General features: G+C 42.7%; 1 protein-coding gene across 4 annotated transcripts in view; it reads left to right on the top strand.

Annotated features, from left to right (window-relative positions):
* Sit (stuck in traffic) overlaps window positions 1-14259 on the top strand; it is an 82554-nt gene that overhangs the window by 56804 nt on the left and 11491 nt on the right. For 2 of the 4 annotated variants that reach the window (XR_013088351.1, XM_076830735.1), the window contains exon 1: window positions 729-990. The exons of 1 other annotated variant lie outside the window; for it this stretch is intronic. The gene's annotated coding sequence lies outside the window, so the exon portion shown is untranslated. Of the gene's footprint in view, window positions 1-727; window positions 1030-14259 lie in introns of those variants that run through there. One more of the 4 variants, XM_076830737.1, reaches the window with a different exon arrangement.

The raw sequence follows: 14259 nt of genomic DNA, 5'->3' as shown, positions 1-14259 counted from the left end.
TAACGCATATAATAATAAGAAAAGTACGAAACGATCAGAAATGGGGACCTGAGCAGAAACTAGGACATTCACCTTACCCAGCTTTCCCAACTGCGCGTGACGCAATCCTAGCAGATAACGTTGCGCGGATCCGCGGCAGGTGACTTCACCGTTGATGCTGGATGAGCTGTTCAAAGATTTAACAGACACCCGCTTCCCTTAACACACTTTCCCTGTTACCGCGATCGCGTAACAGGCCATTCACGCCTGCTCCCGAGCAGTGTTCAAGTTCAGAGCGATCCGTTAGGTACATACACCGTCTTCTACGCCACCATGAAATCGATCACACCAGCCTGCAGCAGCCTTCTCTGGCCCCTGGCTCGGCCAAACCGTCAGGTTCAGCTCAGGTACTCGCGAGCCGTCTGCCACTTTCCATCGATTATCACTTCGGATTACTACAAATTACCATGCCGCGATGATGCAACGCCGTGCGCAGGTCTCTATTTACAAGATCGCCGAGGCAAAGAACCCGGGTGACTTGTTCGTAATCAACCACATCCGGCGATCATCGGACCATTTCGATGCCTTTTTTTTCTTTAAAAGATGAGTCGCCGGCAGGGCAGGTTCACCTCGAAAATCAGGCGAAAAATGACCTTGGCCCCCACCGGGGTTATCGTTTGACACCCCACTTCTTGCACATTTTCCTACTCTCTGTGTGCCCGTAGAAAGTAACGGCAGCATGGCACGATTGGGTCTCTCAGTCCATCAGAAACTTCGCGTCGCGCTAGATCGAGCTTATCTCGCCCGGTGCCGTGCTGGTCAGCTTTCACAGGAAAGTCGCAGATCGCTGGCTGGTCTCCCGTTGTGGTGTCCGTAATCGCCGCGCAGTTCTCGCTACGCACGTTGCCAGGGTGGACCCTGCCGATCGTGTCGGCGATCGGTTCCGTCGCAGGTCGAGAATGGTGGCATGACCGTGGATCGTCGTACGATTGCGAGCTAATACAATACTCGGTAAGGAGCCACGACGATCGAGCTTCCTTTCGCTGGAGGGTAGGTAGATTGATTTTGGGGGATCTTGCTTATTGGAGGGCGTTTATAGAAAATAGTTGGACGCTGGTGGGTTTACCTTGCCTGATAGCTTGCCTAATAGCTGCTTGGAGTTGCGATCACTTAGGTGTTTGAAATTAGAAAATAGGAATTGTTTGGATAGTGCGGATGGTACAGAAATGATGAAGTTAATATTACGAGGCTTTGGAAGTTTGTTCTTAACGTGGAATGAACAAGTTCTCAGGAAATTTGTCATTAAAGCTGTCAGGGACTTCCGGAACTGAGGTTTTCCCGAAGGAAATCGTTTCCCTCCTTTCTTCTCTCTTTATTCTTCGAATTAAAACCTCAGCTGTATTTACTCCTTACGCAAAGCGAGCCAACCCATCACTTTAGAGTTCGATAACGACCCTCGCTTAAAGCGTGCGCGCGTTACGCTGGTTACGATCGGGACAAATCACTTCCCCTTCACTCGTGCTCCGATACACGGTTGCGTTTCTCGGCGAAAAGCAGCCCAATTAACAGCGCGGACCCTAGGAGGAAGTCGGGAGAACCGGCTGCGGAGCGACAATGTAACTTTCAACTATCTCGCAGCGGAGTGGAATACTTCCTGGCGTGATCGAAGCCTCTCATTTCTTTGGGAAATTTGAGAAATAAGTGGCTTATTACCTAAGCACCCGATTGCTCTCGTAATGACACCGGGATTCTTATGCCTGGAACGGAAGCGTCCTCGGAAGGTTCCTCGAGCGAGATGCCTCGCTTCCTGCTGCACCTCGGCAACCGGTCTTCCTAGCCAGCGCATGGAGCGCACGTTTGACACGATTTCCAGCGATCTATGAGATCCCCAACCGGTTCTAGGCACATTTTATTCGCCACCGCTCGGTGCAATCCCGTTACTGCGAAGCCGATATCGGTCGATTGCCCGAGCGAACAGTGGGAACGGAATCTTCCACCCTCTCGGACTCGGCTCCCCGAATTCCACTGGGTCAAGTTAACGCCTGCACGCGTGAACGAGGAATTATAATATCGCGTTGTCGCATCGATTTCATTTTTTCTTTGAGCTTCATCCGCAGAAGGCGACTTTGCCGCGAGAAAATCTGCGCGGTAAGGGATAAATGTTTGAGAATGAGTGCGATAGTGAACCGACCACGTTGTCGTATTATGCACAGAAGAAATAATTCTAATGATCGTTGAATCTGACAAGTCAAGATGTGACAATTGAATCTGAATCAAAATCGTTTTCCTCGGGAAGTTGATTCTACCGTTTCGACTAGCTTTGACATCCGAAATTGCGCGAAGTGTGAAGGATGAAGCTTAAGAATAAATTCAGGGCTTTGCAGCAAGAGGGGTGTAGATACATTTTTAACAGTTTTTTAATTATGATGTGTAATATGTGTAAGAAAAAATTCTACATCGTTTGGTGCACGTTTGGTGCGAATCCGATAAGAAATGAGCGATTTATTGCAAATAAATAAAAGCAGAAATATTAATAGAAACATTAATATTAGTATTAATATTAATATTAGTACTTGTAGTAATGAAAAATACTAATATTAATATTTCTATTTTAATATTATTGCAGATATTAATATTATATATTTTGACAGCATAATTAGTAGTTATTGAGTTGATAAGTTTTAGTAATATATTAAAATTAATATTTTATATATATTAATGTCAATATTAAAATTAATATTTTATATATATTAATATCAATATTATAGTAATATTTTTATATATTAAAATTAATATTTTATATATATTAATATCAATATTATAGTAATATTTTTATATATTAATATTAATATATAAATATAAATATTTAATTAATATTAATATTTTTATATAGAATATTTTTCCGCCAAAAATAGAAATAAAAACTTACGAACTCAATAACCACTACTTATACTATCAAAAAATATATTTTTCTGATTTACTTGAAATTGTAGCTGCACCCCTCGCTGCGAGGTTCTTTATTCCCACAGTGTAACGACGTACAATGTCAACGGTTACTTCTCAAAAAATTTTACCATATACTTATTAACCTATTGATCTTCTCGACGCCCCTAGCGCAATTTTCCCCCAATCGTTTGTTCCCCGGAGCGCCGGTCGTTCCCACGGGTGAACGACCAGCGATCGAACTAGAAATCGAATTGCGAACGGTCGCAATTTCACTGGGACCTGCGCGAGTCACGTTATTGGCGCGGTAGTGCGCGGCGGGCTAACAAACGCACATGTGTGTACGGCCAGTTCCGCCTGTCTCCTCGATCTCGATCGCGTTCCTCGGGCGAACCGAGCGTGTCACGAAACCGTCAAGAATTTCCGTGTGCCAACCGGAAATGCGCCGCAGTTCGCCGTACGAACTTACGCAAAGTACACTCCAGTTCACCGCTGTCCTCAGCTACCACTTGCTCCTGCGACTCCACTATACTCACCTCGTCCGCGATGCGCACGCCTGCTTTGATGCGTCCACGGAGCACGGTGTGTTTCACTGTTCCCACAGACGCCAGGTATAACAGAGCAACCGTGGCATTTCAATTCTACTCGGCACTATTTCTTCCCGAATATATAATCGCGCGTACATTAATTGAAAAATAAAAAAAAATGGGCGCAGGCTCGCGCAGCTTTTGCCCGTGCAAAGTGTTACTTTTTACGGGGAGGCACGCGTGACGGTGATTAATTTTCTTTTCACGACTTTCCGTTTTCTCTCAACTCCCCCAGTTTTGCTCGTCGGAGCTATATATTAACCTAGTGTTTCACAATCTTTCCTGAGTCGCGATCTCTTTTGATAATATTCAAATAACCTGCCACCCCCATGTATTTTATTTATGAAAAATCAGTGTTACATCATTACATAACCATATTAAAATAAATAAGTGCTAAAAATAACCGTGACGACTCGCAGAAAACACTTCGCGACTTACAGCTTGGGAATCGCTGGATTAACATATCGGAACTGTCTGCTACTGGTATTCTATTTAGGGTTCTTTAAATATCAAAAGTTTCGATAAGGTCAGAAGATTCCTTGGAGTCAAGATGCCCGAGATTTTCATGTACCTACCACTGGTTTTCGAAAATACAATACTCTCTGCCAGGGCCGGCGGAACCCATTATGCAAGTTATGCGCCGCATAAGGGCGCCAGCCGAAGGGGGCGCTAAGAAACTATATCGCACACTTAATAATAAAGAAATACAACTCCCACATAAACAAAATGTAATGTAATTATTTTTTAATTGTACCTCGTAAAGACAAAATATATTAAATAGAAAACAGGTGCAAAAATTTGGGGGTGCCAAAAATTTTCTTGGCGCCAACCATCCTCGCGCCGGCCCTACTCTCTGGGTGAAACGTTCGAGGTCGAAAGCTTGAATTCCCGCGCATAGACGGGAAGAGCGCGGTAGATAGGTGTTAAAGTTCACCAAACCTCCGCGGCGAAGGAAAGATGGATGACCACTCGCCGAAACCACTTTCCATCTCATTGGGACGCGCTCGTGAATCTTCTGCATCGTCGCTTCCTAGAGCCGGGCAGCGGCTACCGCAAGGGAGAGAACCGAAGCGGAAGGAAAATCTCTTAATGCGCGGTCACATGTATCAAGGTCGCGCGAAAGCATAAGAGCACGTCGTGGAAAGGTCGCTGCTCCTTTGCGTGGGCGAGTCGGCTTTTAATTCGCCGATTGTTTCACGCGAACGTTCGAAGTTTATAACTGCGGGATTTTCTTGAAAATCTCAGGCTAGTTGAAGTTTCCTCGAATTTAATGCCACTGGACACCTATATCGTTCCTCGCATCAGTTTGAAGATTGTATTTCTGATGGCCAGGCAAATGCGTAGGGGAGACCGGGGCAGATTGTAACAAAAAAAGTTTTCACAGTTCTTTGTCGAAAGTGTTTTCCTCAATCAGGAATTAATTCGCGTGGTTTACTAGTTACATAGGTATATTAAAATCGTTGATGCCTTGGCCTAGGTAGATTGTCCAAGAACAGGCTCAAGATCCAAACTAGGAGCTCATATGTTATTAATACTTTAATGGACGCTGTTATTTATGCGTGACATCATGATTTGGACCTGTTACTTTCCGTCAGCCTAAGAGTTCTACTTTATTTACGAATTACACTCGGGAATTACTTATGATGTTTCCAAAATTCCCTGTTTGTCTCTCTAGAAGTTCGTTCCGGTCTTTGTTTTATAGTCGGTCCGATGAAATCTATGGTGAAAATTTAATTGAATAAGTGCTAGTCATTGTTAGCGCCGTCGTTTATGTATTTTTGTAACTATTGGGATTTTTGTTGTTGTCCCGTTTATATAATAATAATAATAATAATAATAAATAATAATAATAATAATCTCCAGTATGTAAACGACGCTTTGTTACATCAGGAATTCTGCTAGCATGGACTTATTTGGTGTTAATATAAACAGCTTTAGAAACTCGGTTCACAGTAACTTGCGAAACTTGTGATTTGTCGGTCAGAACTGTAATACCAGCTATGCACACTAATGGGGACCTATTCCCCTTAAATAAAAATAAAAATAAAAATAAAAATAAAAATAAAAATAAAAATAAAAATAAAAATAAAAATAAAAATAAAAATAAAAATAAAAATAAAAATAAAAATAAAAATAAAAATAAAAATAAAAATAAAAATAAAAATAGAGATAGAGATAGAGATAGAGATAGAGATAGAGATAGAGATAGAGATAGAGATAGAGATAGAGATAGAGATAGAGATAGAGATAGAGATAGAGATAGAGATAGAGATAGAGATAGAGATAGAGATAGAGATAGAGATAGAGATAGAGATAGAGATAGAGATAGAGATAGAGATAGAGATAGAGATAGAGATAGAGATAGAGATAGAGATAGAGATAGAGATAGAGATAGAGATAGAGATAGAGATAGAGATAGAGATAGAGATAGAGATAGAGATAGAGATAGAGATAGAGATAGAGATAGAGATAGAGATAGAGATAGAGATAGAGATAGAGATAGAGATAGAGATAGAGATAGAGATAGAGATAGAGATAGAGATAGAGATAGAGATAGAGATAGAGATAGAGATAGAGATAGAGATAGAGATAGAGATAGAGATAGAGATAGAGATAGAGATAGAGATAGAGATAGAGATAGAGATAGAGATAGAGATAGAGATAGAGATAGAGATAGAGATAGAGATAGAGATAGAGATAGAGATAGAGATAGAGATAGAGATAGAGATAGAGATAGAGATAGAGATAGAGATAGAGATAGAGATAGAGATAGAGATAGAGATAGAGATAGAGATAGAAAAAAATAAATAAATAAATAAATAAATAAAATAAAATAAGAAAAGCTTAATAAAATAGGCTATAATCTAATCTAGGACTTGTGTAAGGTATACTCCAAATTTCAGTGAGCTGTTTTCACTTTTACATATTGGTATGGAATAGGGATTTATCATCGATCAAACTATTCCATTCAAAGATTCCTATTCTATTTGCATAATGCTTTGTTTGATAGTTTCCAAAAACCAAAGAATTATTGGGAACTTTGAGAAAGATCCGCAGTGGGCGTAAGCTTAAAATCACGTAACCCCGAGAACAGAACCTTGGTACGAGATAAAAACATCGCCACCCGAAGTGTAAGCATTGTAAATACACCTGCCTCAAGTTATTCTGCGTTTCAGTATGCCACACACCAGTCACACTCCTTCCATTTTCAACTCGTCCTCTTGCAGTCCTCTAAGGAAAAAGTGGCCCCGCTCTCGGAAAACCCTCCATCGTCGGGCGTGCAAATTTCGGCAACAAGTTTCCCGTTTCAAACTACTCCATCGCGATTCCATGAGTCACGGAACATTTGCACGCAAGTCCCGCGAGACGTTATCCTTGACCCTTAATTAAACGGCCCCGTTTATGCCGCGCAAATCGGAAAATCCACCGCGCACGGCGTGAAGAAGCAAAAAGGGGACGCCGCGGATTACCATTGCCTTCTGGACATTCCAGCGAATTAAAAACATTATTAACGATCGATTTATTCATCCGCCACTTTGCTCCCCGGCGCGAGACGTCACAGGGAAAAGAACGGAGCGCGATTGAATTGGAAAGGAGGCCTCCGAAGTCGTCGTCTTGCCGCGTGCCAGTGGTAAGTAAATAAACAAATCTGGCTTCTGGTTCTCTTCTGCAACCGATTCCGCGATCTGGCTAATTGCTAGATCGCGATCGTGACGCAACCTGGAAGCGTCGAGGCCGAGGGGGGAACTGGGTTGAAACGGTTGAGTAGCGACGCCTTGAATACCAAAGGATACGTAAATGAAACGACACTTTACAAGACTCATTCTTCAGCGAGGTTCTGAATGCGATTTGCTCCGAATGAATGGGGGGGAAAGAAGTCGATTCCAAGCTGTGCTTCTGTTTTCTGGTCGACATTTCCAACGTGGAAACTGAGCCGCAAATGTCGGGGCAAAAGGAAGTGTCCGGTGACTTTGATTCATGGTTTCGCATCTCGCACTTTCTAACGACCGTTAATTATTACGCGGCAAGTAATGCGAGCGCTCGTTCAAGTAATTTCCTTGGTTTTCCCTCCTATCGTTAACTAATTATGCGACCTCTTTCGGTCTCTTTTCCACCGATATTACACGATTAGACGGTAATGGTCGAGGCATGGATACAGGACTATGTAACGCCGGTAATTCATAAACTGCAATTTGTTTCGGAGGAGCTAGGAATATTGCCTGACGTTGCAATTAATTGCAACTTTCCAGCGGAGTTTAATATTTCTGGGAAATAAAATATAGAAATCGGTAAACAGCAGGGTCAACTTCAGACGCGGAATGATTAATTTGTAACCGTTGATGTTTCCAATCCGCAGGATAATCGAAGCCACGGTTTCCTCTGCCAACGTCTGCTCATTTGTCAAGTAGCACGTATTCTTAATTACTCAGTCGGTTGTCACGAAAGAGGAAATGGAGAATTCTTAAGAAGGAAATTAATCCTGGCCACGAAGTGGCCAGGATGGTATTTGACCTGCATTAGGATATTTTGCAAGCTTGCGAATCGTTTGCAAAGCGTCGCCTGACGTATTCTGAAATCAACTAGCACCCGAAAGCTGAACGATGCTAAGAAGCATTAAGGGTCCATTCTACTTTGCCGGTTGAAAAGGAGGCCTATATTCATGAATTTTTTTTTCAACATCTAATCTACGGATTTTAATGTTTTTTTTGGTAAATGTTTATTATTCCTTGCTGTATAGACTCGTATTTTTCATGTTTCCAAAATATAATTACAAATATGTGTGATTAGACTGGCAACGCAGCAATCACCTAACAGTCAAGATAATTTCAACTAACAAGGGTACATCCCGAACCCGGAAATTTAAAAAATTCTGAAACTTTGCGAATATGTAGGGAATTTTCTCCCGATTATCACGCAATTTTTGTTTGCTGCCCAAATTCACTCTAAAGGGGTGTAATTGACCCCTGAAAATCCGGTTATTTCCCGAATTTGTGCTATAACTCACGAACTGTAAAATAATTTTTTTACCACATGATAGATCTAATTAAAAGAAGTAAATTTTATCTTGGAACTTTTTCTGTATCTCTTACAGTTCGGGAGTTATAACACAAAATCGGAAACTAGTCGAATTTTCAGGGGTAAATTTCCCCCCCTTCTAGTGAATTTGGGCAGCAAACAAAAATTGCGTTGTAATCAGGAGGAAATCCCCTACATTTGCACAAAGTTTCAGAATTTTTTGAAGGCTCAGGTTCGGGACCATCCCTTGTAGGTCTCCAATCCCTCACTGTCTCAATTCTTCCTATTTATTAGTTTCATGTTAAGGCAGGAAATAACCATCCTCAAATTTCCCAAATACTCTAGCTCCTCGAACAATCCCTTGTCAACCGGTCCATAAACCCTTCAACGATTCAAGCTTGCGTTAGATTTACTCCAGAGAAGAGCCGAAGTGTTCGACAGCCTGTCGGCCGGAATCCCTCAGCTGCAAGGTTCAGGATGTATGTATAATAAATCTACGTCCGGTGCACGGCGCTCTCTTCCTGCTTTCTCGGCGATCGATCGTCCACGGTATCGGTCATCGATCGCAGTCGATACCGGGCGGTTGCGTAAGAAGCGCATTTCGCGTAGATCGCGAGGATTCGCGCGGATAGCGGCAGCGGACTCTCTAAGCTCACTGCCATGGCAGTGGATGATCGCTCACGCGATCGCGTGCCCCGGCTCTCGCGAGTGAACGTTCGCGCGGATCGTCGAGGAAATGGTCAGCTAGAGGAAAGTAGCTACAACGGGCGGCTTCATCGAGAGATGATTGATGATGATGATGATTCTGTGATTTTGAGGAAGTGGAGGTTTCGGGGGCAATTTTATTTGGCAAATTCTATCGAGAGAAATTGAGCTACTACTTGTGAGATAGTGGAGAGACAGAAATGTAATAATAATTTATCTTTACTGTACCACAAAGTCTGCATTGTGTTAATTAAGTGACGAATGAGCGAGGTTCAGCAGTTCTGCTGTTTTACAAGCTACCCCTATTACAAGGAAATGGACTTAAAGCTGGTGTTCGATAGACAAATGTAGGACCAGAAGACAAGTGGTCAAGGAAAGTGAACAAGATTAAAGGAGCGCGCAGCACGTTTAACCCTCGAGCGGGCGCGCTTTGCGAACTCCGTTCACCGATCTGCGTATTTCCTTCATTAGGTCTCGGTAAGGCAAACATTCTCTCCGCGCGATCGTGGTGTGTTTCAAGAACCCTATGATGCTTGTGCCAGTTGATTTTCATTTTTGATGTTAAAAATGTTTTACATATACTATTTTTGTTTTTTTAAATACATTTACTGCATTTTTGGATACATTGATAATATTTTCCCATCACATTTAATTTAAGTTACCACTGCCAACAGAGAAACCGTTTTGAAGTGTAATATATAAGGGGGCTAAAATGATTATTTTCAACCGATGAACTGAGTTCACCACGCGGCTGCTCGTGTACCTCTCATTGGCGCGCCCGCCCGAGGGTTAAAAGCGGAGACAGAAGGCAAAGGACGAATTTCCAAGGGGAGAGAATTATATTAAAAGGAAGATAGGTACAGCAGGACAAAGAATATATCCACTTTCGCAGAAGCTGCATCAATGGCTTTATTCAAATTTATATATTACGTTATTTCATTAGGAATAAAGGAGACACACATTCTGTAGAAAAGTAATTAAAATTAATCTGTTATCGAACAGCAAACAAATTAGGGTACCTGCAAGTATGTTTGAAACCATTTAATAGACACGTTTATTATAAGTCTTTCTTATGTAAATTGTGAACCGAATCTCCTAAAGTGGATAATACAAGGGGGTAAAATGTTTGGGGAAACGGGGGGGTTAAACAGAATCCTTGCTGCGGGCGCTATAAATCTAGTTTCGTTCCTGGAGGTAAGAAGAACCGCGGACAGATCCCCCGATTTCGAAATCTTTAAAATTTTTTAGATTTTCGAGTTTACGTGCCTGATACACAGTCAGCTTTGCCCACCCCAGAATCGCCCAAGTGAAACATCTGATTTGGAAAGCTTTATTTTACTTTCACATCGAGGAGCAGTTGATAGTCCGTTTCCACCGTGCAATCGAAGGAAGCTGAGCCAGAGAATGCTTGCGGTTACCTTCGCGCAAACTACTCGTGGAAAATTATCCTATTAACGATTCATATCCAACTGCAAACTCGAAGCCACCAAAGTCATCTCTCAGCGGACAGGAAAGAGGAATGCAAAGAATTCGGTGGCTGGAGTAATTCATGTCGCAGCCTGAGTAACGCAAGCAAGTAGCCGTAAGTCGTAGCTTCTTGTTTACTCTCGAGCTGCGTTGCAATTCTGCCTGCGGAAAACCGCTCATTTGCATACACGGTGTCTCGTTCATCTCGCCAGCGGTCGCGAAGCCCGTCATAGCGGGAGACAAACGATCAGGGGTCAACTTGGAGATCGCAATTGTTATGCTGTTGTTCGATCGGGACCTCCCCAGTTGGGAACGCAACGAAGGACGACGGTAGACTTGATTTGTATAGATATCGCGGATAAATCGTCGCGAACGCTCCTACCTGGCGGGCAACGATCAGCTGCGCGTTAATAATACGACTCAATTTCTCTAAAATATCGTAGGAGGTTCTACTGTTGCATTAAGATGCATTAATAGTTCCCCAATTTTCAAAGATTTTCATCTGAATTTCATCCTTAAACGATTGAAACGCTTTGTAAATTTGTGCACCTCAGCCAACTTGCACTATAATTCATAGTTTATCAGAACAGAGTGCTCGACCAATTAGAGTAATAATTACTCGAGTAATATTATTATACTTTTTAACGTAAGGGTTTTCTGCATACACTTTACGGCTTCGCTCCTCCCAACTGTTCGCAATTTCAGAGCTTTCCTCGATCTCCACGATCCAGGACCTTCCCCAACTCTCAAAGCCGATCCCCGACCTACCTCCGCGGCACAAACTGTCGCAACGTTCATTCATCATCGTCGACTGTCGATCGTAGAATCGCAACGAGCCATTACTCCAAGCGGCAGCCGTACGAAATTGCAGCGGAGATAAATCGTAAACTGCCGTAAATCGTGATCACCGCGAAACAGGCAGGCAACCGATTTCCTACGTGATCTAAATTCTCGCGATGCCTCCTCTCAACCGAGATCCCAGGCGAACGTAATCGCGGCGAGCGGAGGTTTTTAGAAACGTGATTTCGAGAGCCTCGCTCGCCGCCGCGCGTAAAGAAATCTCGCCAAAAAGCTGAGGATGGACGATTTCGTGTCTGTCTACTTGGGACTGTAAGCCGCGTAGAGTCAGCTGATTCGCGATTGGCACAATTCCGCGGGCGAAAACGAGAAAGGCTCGAGAGAAACGCCGGTCTCGACTCCACACATTTTCATTTCGCGCTCCTTTGCCCGGCAACCGCGAATTTTCCAAGCGTGACGGAACTGAGTTGTAGCAAACGATTCGCTTCCGACAGTGGCGCTTGCAGATAACAATCGATAGCCACTTCTGAATATTCTGTCTTCAGAAAAATGGAGAAGATATTCTGTAATAGATGTTCATCGATTTAAGAGAAGTTTTTCTCGTTTCAAAAAATTATTAAACTGTAGAGGATATATAGGCACGTATTACACAATTTCTTTTGCTGCATAAATATATTCTAAGGGAGTGAAATTGACGCTCGAAAATCCGGCTATTTTCCGATTTTGATTGAAAAAGTTTTCAGACAAACGTTGCTTCTTTTAATTAGGACTATAATTTGATAAAAGCTGGGTTTAATAATAGCTGGATTTTTAGGCATCAATTTCACAACCTTAGAGTGAATTTGTGCAGCAAAATTGCGTAATACTTACATACCTACATACCTCAAAGTGTCATAATGTTTTGCTTTCCAAGTAAGCGATTTTTTAGAAAATTTTCCGATAAATTCTACATCAAGATTCTTGTACTACATTATGTTGGTAACACTGTATAATTAATCAGTCAGTAAATGGGCCGGTAAAAAGCTCTTAGGGACGTCTCACAGAGGGCGCAAGAGAGACCCCCCCTTTACCCAGAAACCTTACACAAAAATACAGAAGAAAGTTCTATAATTTTTTGATTTTCCAATTGAATTTCCTGGTTGGACATCTCATCCCCTATAAATCAGAATTATTATTCTTCACACCCCGCAAAATCGCCCCCAATTTCCACGACCTCTCCCCTCGATTACTCAACAAAGCACCCCTTCAGGACCAAGGAGAGTGTTGCAAGGATCGTCGCCGCAGGAAAGCATGATTTACTCAGGCGAGATTGAAATCGCGTCGTGGCGCAGAAGGTACTTGCTGGCGCGATCCTTGTGAACCGGTACGTGAACCCCGTCGGACCGTATGTGACATAGAAACGACGCTGGAAAGAAGAACCAACTTGTTCCTGCTGACACAGATCCGTTCGAGCCCTGCATCCTTGCAGCCGAAAGGCTCCTCGTGACAAGATGCAGCCAGCCCGTCTTAATTAATCATGATTAATCGAGCGATACGCGGCGAAAACGAGGCAATTACGTTCGATCCTGGGGCTAAATGATCCGACGCGAACACTGTGTACCATTTGCTTTCGCGATGTCGCTGATCCATCGGTGCGATCGTAGACGCGTCTGTATTCCGTGCTGGTCGAATAAATTGCGGTCGCTGAAAAAGGAAGAGTCCAGGCCAGGCCCGTACAACTTTTGCTCTTGTCTTCGAAGGGCAACAAAAGTTGTGCCCCACCATTGGGACCTTTCGCTCTTGAGGAGCGCGAAGGGCCTGGCTCGGTGCCTTCAAGAGCGAAGGGCAACTCGCGGTTGCTCGTGCGAGCAAATCCTTGGACAGGCCTGGTCCAGGCTGTCGCGCAGCAAGTGACGCGTGACTATCGCTTCCCATCGTAACCCATCAGCTTCGAGTTGTTCCCCCTTGTGAACATAATTCTCTATCGCCTGGACAGATAGCACTCGCTTCCAGACTTTGCTACAGTCTGAGGAGTTTAGTCCGTGCGAACTGCAGCCTGTTTGTAGGTGAAGTAGCACATTTTCGAGATAAATTAGAGCTAGGATATTTCTTGGGTAGTACGAGAACACTCAGCTTCGTCGTTGGGAATGGTTACCGCGGTTCTGGAGGTGACCGTTGTAAGGTGCAGGTTGTTCCATTAAGGGGAGGTTCCGGTCTAGAGCCCAAAAAAATATATGATCTTTAGGAATTAATTAAAGGAAAGCTACTGTATATAATTTAATGGGACTTTTTGCATTGTATTAAGGATGTCTTAAATTATAGAAATATATTTTTTGTTTTATAATTAATCATTGCAGACGGCACTAGGGAGTCGTTAAAGTCAAGGCGTCAAAAAATTGATCAAATTCGGTGGGACCTGTATCCCCAAAAGTTATTATCCGATTCGACTGAAACCTTTTTTATTTTGAAGAATATACTTCTGGCTAGAAGGGAAACCAGAACAAATTACAAAAATAACATTTTTTAGAAAATAACGGCACTTGAAGTTTGAAATCACTTTCCCTATACTTTTCACCCTTTCAACGGCTTTGAAAATTATAAATTTTCAATTTTTGTATTCTTCTCTGGTTTCCCTCCTAGCCAGAAGTATATTCTTCCAAGTAAAAAAAAGTTTCAGTCGAATCGGATAATAACTTTTGGAGGTACAGGTCCCACCGTTTTGAGAACACTGTTTCGAGAAAAACGCGTTTAAAGTTTTACGTGAGTGCCGAGTGGCCGGGTGTTA

This window comes from Andrena cerasifolii, chromosome 2, assembly GCF_050908995.1.
Source record: "Andrena cerasifolii isolate SP2316 chromosome 2, iyAndCera1_principal, whole genome shotgun sequence".
Lineage (NCBI taxonomy): Eukaryota > Metazoa > Arthropoda > Insecta > Hymenoptera > Andrenidae > Andrena > Andrena cerasifolii.
Note: the sequence above shows the minus strand (reverse complement) of the source record. Positions and strands in the feature narration are given on the sequence as shown.